The sequence below is a fragment of the Clupea harengus genome, unplaced genomic scaffold (genome assembly GCF_900700415.2).
Source record: "Clupea harengus unplaced genomic scaffold, Ch_v2.0.2, whole genome shotgun sequence".
Lineage (NCBI taxonomy): Eukaryota > Metazoa > Chordata > Actinopteri > Clupeiformes > Clupeidae > Clupea > Clupea harengus.
In genome coordinates, this window is record NW_024879993.1 from 28,950 (window position 1) to 36,689 (window position 7,740).

General features: G+C 45.8%; 1 non-coding gene and 2 pseudogenes across 1 annotated transcript; all 3 read left to right on the forward strand.

Moving 5' to 3' along the window:
- Positions 1–3,350: 3,350 nt before the first annotated feature.
- Positions 3,351–3,527, forward strand: LOC122131076 (annotated as a pseudogene).
- A 246-nt stretch (positions 3,528–3,773) lies between these two features.
- LOC122131075 lies at positions 3,774–3,964 on the forward strand. The gene has a single exon (XR_006152012.1). It is a non-coding gene; the product is annotated as a U2 spliceosomal RNA (small nuclear RNA).
- A 247-nt stretch (positions 3,965–4,211) lies between these two features.
- LOC122131077 lies at positions 4,212–4,334 on the forward strand (annotated as a pseudogene).
- Positions 4,335–7,740: the final 3,406 nt, after the last annotated feature.

Here is a 7,740-nt window from a genome sequence, read left to right on the forward strand (position 1 = left end):
GATAAAACATCAGCAGTAATGCAGGGCTTAGTTAGGGATTTCAAATTAGAAGACTGTTTCAGAAAAGTGCATCCCAGGGAGGAGGGCTTCACCTGGTTTAGTGGTGATGGTACCAGAGCCTCCCGAATTGACTACATTTTTACAAGAGACTGCCCGCCGACTGATGCTACATTGACCCCCCTGTATTTTTCCGACCACACCCTTCTCTCCTGCACCCTGTCTTTCCCCACTGGTGTGACTGTAGGGGGAGGGCTCTGGAGGCTAAACTGCTCCCTATTACAAGATAGGGAGGTAGCGGAAAGCTACAGGGAGCAGTACGGCCTTTGGCAGACCCTCCAAGACAGCTACGATTCACGAGCACAGTGGTGGGAGATGGTAAAGGGCCGGACCAAGACGTTTTTTAGAAACATAGGAAAAAAAAAGAAGGAGAAGGAAAGGAGATGCATGATGGGGCTGCAGAAAAGACTACAGAGGTATTTTAACCTTTTAAAAAATGGCTTTGATTTTAGTAATGAAATTAAAGATGTTAAAAAAGAAATAGCAAAGCTTTTTTAAAACAAAGTCGGGAAAGAGAAATAGAAGAGGGTGAAAAATGCACTAGGTACTTTTTTAAAAAGATATTAGCCAGGGGAGGAGGGTTGGAAAAATTAGAAGAAAACGGGAGGGTGGAAACAAAAAATGAGGGGATTTTAAAAATAGTAGAAGGCTTTTATCATAAATTATTTGAAGAAAAAGAAGTGCATTTTAAAGATATGGAAGAAGTGTTGAGTTTTTTAGAAAAAAAAATAAACAGTCAGGATGTTTTAACAAAGGACTTTACCCTTTTAGAATTGTTTAATGTTTTAAAAGGTTTTAAACAAGGGAAAGCCCCGGGAGAGGATGGGCTCCCCGTGGAGTTTTATAGAACCTTTTATGACATTTTAAACACAGACCTTTTGACTGTTTTTAAGGAATTTGAAGGACTTGACAGACTCCCAGACAGTTTTAGAGTAGGGACAGTTTGCTTATTACACAAAAAAGGTGACCGGACAGACTTGACAAACTGGAGACCGATCACGCTTTTAAATGCAGATTGTAAATTTTTTAGTAAACTTTTAGCAATGCGTATGTCGACTGTTTTAGAGGACGTGATCCACCCGGATCAAACCTGCGCCGTCCCGGGAAGGAAGATCACGGACAGCCTAGTGCTGGTCCGAGACGCCATCTGTTTTGCGAGAGACAGAAATATTCGGCTTTTAGTTCTAAATTTAGACTTTGAGAAAGCTTTTGATCGGGTCTCGCACCAGTACCTGTTTCAGGTACTGCAAAAGATGGGTTTCCCAGGGAGGTTCATAAAGTGGGTGGGACTGCTCTATCAGGAGATTAGTAGCAGAGTAATTGTTAATGGGCACCTAACCAAAGCGATAGATGTTCGCTCTGGCGTCCGCCAGGGGTGTCCGTTATCTCCACTCCTGTTCATTGCTTGCATTGAACCGCTGGCGCAGATTTTGAGAAGGGATAAATGGATCAAAGGACTGGACTTGCCAGGTGGACTGACAGCGACATGCACACTATACATGGACGACGTGACCCTTTTATGTTGTGACTTTTTAACGGTCCAAAGAGCACTCGACTTGACTGACTGGTACGGAAGGGCCTCGGGCGCTAAGCTCAACAGAAGCAAGTCCGAGGCCCAGCTCTTTGGGCCGTGGGGTGACGTACGACCAAATTTGAATGTCGCTTTTAAAAAAAAGATATAAAGATTTTAGGCTTAAAATTTGACGACGAGGGTGGTGGACGGGGTAACTGGACTGACGTGTTAGGGAAAGTCAGACAGAGACTGGGATTTTGGGGACTGAGACAGATGACAATCGAGGGAAAAGTTTTAATTATTAAAGCTGTAGTTTTACCCTTGCTTTTACTCTTGTGTTCTGTTTTTAGTCCCCCTCGCTCCTTTCTTTTAGGTGTGGAGAGGGCGGTGTTTTACTTTCTGTGGGGGTCCAAGTGGGAGAGACTCAAGAGAGAGACCGTCAAGAAAAGACCCGAAAACGGCGGGAAGGGCCTCCCAGACCCCCACCTGTTTTTAGGATCCAAATACACCGCCCTCCATATCAGATACGCGATGGCCCCATCCAGAGAAAATAAAACATCGGCCCTAGCCAGATTCTGGATGGGGTCATACCTAAGGAGTTTGAGCATTTTAAAACCCAGTCTTAAATGTCCAGTATCTTTTAATCTGCCCCCCCAGTATCTTTTTATCAAAAAGTTCTTAAAGCAATATGATCTGGAGGGGCAGAATGTCACTGTTTTAACTAATGCAAAACTGCTTGTCTCTCTTGTGCAGGACCGGGAGAAGGTGAGCCCCGTTCCTGGCCTCACAACATGTGAGGCCAAACGGGTATGGAGGAACGTGGCCCACCCTGCCCTCCAGAACAAACAGAAGGATCTGTCGTGGATGGCGGCCCATGAGATCCTCCCGGTCAGGGCCGTGATGCATTCCCGGGGCATGGCAAAGAACCCCATCTGCCCACGGTCCGGGTGCGGCAAACCGGAGACCGTGAGGCATGTGTTCTGGGAGTGCAGCGTGGCAGGGGACCTGTGGGCCGCGACCGGCCCCCTGACGAGCCCGAACCTGCCGGCGGGGGAGGTCCGCCCACTGGAGTACCGGGCAGCGGTACATGGGGTGGGTCAGAGGCTGGAGAGTCTACCAGCCGCCGACTTTACTGCGCTCTGGCTCACCCTAAACAGTGTGAAGGCCGCATTGTGGACCTCTAGGAACCTGCTGGTGGGGAAGCGTGTGACGGTGCCCCTGCACGCGCTCAGGCGGCTGGTAACATCTGCGCAGCAGGAGGCCCCGCGCATCGCCAATCGGAGGGGGTCGGGGCCACACGCAGGAGGGTCCCGGCCACCACGGTCTCTGATTCCCGCCGACGCCCCCCCGCAAAGTGAAGAAACACAAAAGAGGGATGGAGCAGCGGGCATAGGGTGAGGGTCTCCGCTGGACCGTCGGAAGCGGCAACCTTGCTGTGTGCTGGAGGGTGGGGTGGAGCCAGCCTGGAGGAGGCTCACCCTGGTCCTGCATGAGGAGACTTTTATTGTTTTTATTTCATTTACGTATTTATTGGTTTTTACCCACCCACTGTTTTTACCACACAAACATGGACCTTTTTACATACATTTCATGGACTTTTACACACAAGCACACACACACCCTGTTTTATGTATTTATTTCAAAAAATGACTTTTAAAAAAGGGTGAAAAGTGTGAAAAAGAAATGTGAAGAACGTGTGAAAAGAAAAAGAAAATGGACTGTATGAAGTGGGAAAAACGATGCAATGTAAACATGAAATGAAATGATGATAATTGTGACAATAAATTTTTTTCGAAAGAAAAAATCTGTTCTTATCAGTTTAATATCTGATACGTCCTCTACCCGAGGACTATATATTAAATGGATTTTTTGAACAGGGAGTCGGAAGAGGGGCTTGCTCCGTCCGCTCCACGCATCGACCCGGTATTGCAGTGCCACTGGGAACGGTGCACTCCTTTCTTTGTCTAAAAACAGGATTCTCCATGGATTCCCCCATTCCCTCCTCCTTTGCCACAGATAATAGATTATTATGACATATATATATATATATATATATATATATATATATATATACATACATATATACATATATATACATATATATATATATATATATATGTTTTTTTTTGCCCCCAGTTGCCCCCCACGGATGAGCCGGTCGCCGCCCTGACCCCCCCGCCGTGCCGGGGTGCAGTTGTGGGTTATCGCTTCTCGGCCTTTTGGCTAAGATCAAGTGTAGTATCTGTTCTTATCAGTTTAATATCTGATACGTCCTCTACCCGAGGACTATATATTAAATGGATTTTTTGAACAGGGAGTCGGAAGAGGGGCTTGCTCCGTCCGCTCCACGCATCGACCCGGTATTGCAGTGCCACTGGGAACGGTGCACTCCTTTCTTTGTCTAAAAACAGGATTCTCCATGGATTCCCCCATTCCCTCCTCCTTTGCCACAGATAATAGATTATTATGACATATATATATATATATATATATATATATATATATATATATATACATACATATACATATATATACATATATATACATATATATATATGTTTTTTTTTGCCCCAGTTGCCCCCCACGGATGAGCCGGTCGCCGCCCTGACCCCCCCGCCGTGCCGGGGTGCAGTTGTGGGTTATCGCTTCTCGGCCTTTTGGCTAAGATCAAGTGTAGTATCTGTTCTTATCAGAAGAGATTTTGTGAGCTCAATGTATTTTAAATTGTCTGCAGCACAATAAGATGCCGTTCTTTTAACCATATTGCTCTATGACCCTCACAATCAAGACCATAAATGTCAGAAGTGTGAGAGCCAAAACAAGAGCACAGAGCATATTATCCCTGTTGAGCACTCTTAGCGCAGATATATTTCTGTTGCAAGAGTGCTCTCTGCCCTTCCTGAAAGAATACACAAGGTGGGAACAGATGTGGACCCCTGGACCCTCCATATGGAGTGGTTCAAATTTTAACAGAGCAGATGGGGTAGGCATCTTAATAAAAAACTCACACATTTTGGTGAAGGGCAGCACGGTGGTGAGACCTGGACGGGCCCTTTTAACCCACCTGACTTTTTTAGATAGGGATTTTAACATTTTAAATGTTTATGGTTTTACGGATAAAAAGGAACGGCTCCAACTTTTAGAAGACTTGCAGCCCCACATGCTAGGTAGGGCTCCCCTAGTGGTTGCAGGGGATTTTAATTGTGTTTTAAGTAGGTCAGACAGGAAAGGGAAGGGAGAAGATTTTAAAGTTGATACAACATCGGTGTTTTTACAGGGTTTAGTTAGGGATTTTAAACTAGTGGACTGTTATAAATCCCAGCATCAAAGAGAGGAGGGCTTCACCTGGTTCAGTGGTGATGGTACCAGAGCCTCTCGAATAGACTATTTATTTTCAAGAGACTGCCCGTCAACCGATGCAACATTAACCCCCCTTTTCTTCACAGACCACTTAATGCTCTCTTGCACTCTTTCACTCCCCACAGGTGTGACAGTAGGGAGAGGTCTGTGGAGGCTGAACTGCTCCCTGTTACAAGAGCAGGAGATAGTTAGAGAATACAGGGAGCGGTACAGCCTCTGGCAGACCCTCCAAGACTCTTTTGACTCACGAGCACAGTGGTGGGAGATGGTGAAGGGACGGACCGCGACTTTTTTTAAACTGAAAGGAAAAAAAAAGAAAAATAGGGAGAGTAGATGCATGATGGGGCTGCAAAAAAGACTGCAGCGTTATTTCAACCTTTTAAACTCTGGTTTTAACTTCACAGAAGAGGTAAAGGAGGTAAAAGAGGAAATGGCACTTTTATCCAATATTAAAGCTGAAGGGGTCATCCTCAGATCCAGAGAGAGAGATCTCGATGAAGGTGAAAAATGCACCCGTTACTTTTTTAAGAAAACAATGGCACGGGGAGGGTCAATCACCTCTGTTAAAGAAAATGAAAACACTTTTAATACAGATAAAGAAATTTTAGAGGTGATTGAGGGGTTTTATGACGATTTGTATAGGGGAAAACGGGTGCATGAGGAGGCCCCTGGGGAAGTTTTAAATTCTTTAGAAAGAGTTTTAAACAGTCACTCCGGGGTTTTAGAAAAAGATTTCAACATTTTAGAAACAAGCAAATGTCTTAGGGGTTTTAAACAGGGGAAGGCCCCAGGAGAGGACGGGCTTCCCCTGGAATTTTATAAAACCTTTTTAGACATTTTAGCACCGGACATTGTGACTGTTTTTAATGAATTTAAGAATTTGGACCGACTTCCAGACAGTTTTAGAGTAGGGATAGTGTCGCTCCTTTTTAAAAAGGGCGACAGGACTGACCTACGAAACTGGAGACCGATCACTCTTTTAAACTTTGATTTGAAGCTTTTTAGTAAGATTTTAAGTTTTAGGATGTCGACGGTTTTAGAGGACCTGATCCACCCGGATCAAGCCTGTGCCGTGCCTGGAAGGAGGATCACGGACAGCCTCGTGCTGGTACGTGACGCCATCTGTTTTGCGAGAGACAGAAACATTCGGCTGATAGTCCTAAATTTAGATTTTGAGAAGGCTTTTGATCGGGTCTCGCACCAGTACCTGTTTCAGGTACTGCGAAAAATGGGGTTTCCAGGGAGGTTTGTAGAGTGGGTGGGATTGCTGTATAGAGACATCTCCAGCAAAATTCGAGTTAATGGGCATTTCACAAAAGCGATTAATATTCGCTCTGGCGTCCGCCAGGGGTGTCCATTATCCCCACTCCTGTTCGTTGCTTGCATCGAACCGCTTGCACAGCTCTTGAGAAGGGATCAATGGATCACGGGCCTCAAGATCCCAGGTGGTCTGGAGGTCAGAAATGTTTTATACATGGACGACGTCACCCTTTTACTTACAGACTTTTCATCGGTCCAAAGAGCCATGAAAGTTACAGAATTGTATGGAAGGGCCTCGGGCGCTAAGCTCAACAGGAGCAAGTCCGAGGCCCAGCTCTTTGGACCATGGGGTGACGTCCCGACTGGACTAGATCTGGATTTTAAAACTAAAGACATCAAGATTTTAGGGGTCAAATTTGACAAAGAGGGAGGGGGACGGGGAAACTGGACTGACAAGTTAGGGAAAGTTAGGCAAAGACTGGGCTACTGGGGACTGAGACAGCTGACTTGGACAGGCAAGGTTTTAATTTATAAAGCGATGGTTTTACCCTTGTTTTTATTACTTTGCTCTGTTTTTAGTCCCCCTCGCTCCTTTCTTTTAGGTGTGGAGAGGGCGGTGTTTTACTTTCTGTGGGGGTCCAAGTGGGAGAGACTCAAGAGAGATACCGTGAAGAAGACCCGAAAACGGCAGGAAGGGCCTCCCAGACCCCCACCTGTTTTTAGGATCCAAATACACCGCCCTCCACATCAGATACGCGATGGCCCCATCCAGAGAAAATAAAACATCGGCCCTAGCCAATTTCTGGATGGGGTCATACCTAAGGAGTTTGAGCATTTTAAAACCCAGTCTGAGATGTCCAGTATCTTTTAATCTGCCCCCCCAGTATCTTTTTATCAAAAAGTTTTTAAAGTTTTAGTGCTTTTAGAGTGTTTTAGTATTTATCCTATTTATTGTTTTAGATATTTATTGTTGTCTTTTTTAGTACTTTTAGGCTCCCCGTGCCGGCGTGCGGAGGCACCACAGCGTGCGTTTTTTATTTACCGAGGTGGAGGGTAAGCTCCTTGAGATGTCCCGGTTGGACTTCTCGAGGAAGCTACTCCAGAAAACCCTCGGTTTTAGCCCGGACTCGTTAAATTGTATTGTGGCTCTGCCCCAGAGAAAGGGTTTTGATGTAAGCTTCTGCACGGCTTCCCTGCTAGCGGACTTCTGGCTAGTCTTTAAACAAGGAGAACTGGGCTTTCTTTTGCTCAAAGTGGAGAAACTGATGGATAATTCCCAGAAATGGGTTATTGTCCGGATGTTCAATGAAACTGTGAGTGGGGAGGACATATGTGTATGACTGGGGAAATTTTGCCTGGTACGGGGCCCGCCTGTGAAGCAGGTGGATGAGGACGGTGTCTGGAACTGCGCTTGGAGAGTTCCCATTAAACAATGGGAAGATCCAAGCGGGTTCTGGGGCCTGAGACATCTACCTTCCATGATAGTGCTGGGTGAAAACCGAGGCTACATATACTACCAGGGAATGCCTAAGCTATGCCGCAAGTGTGGT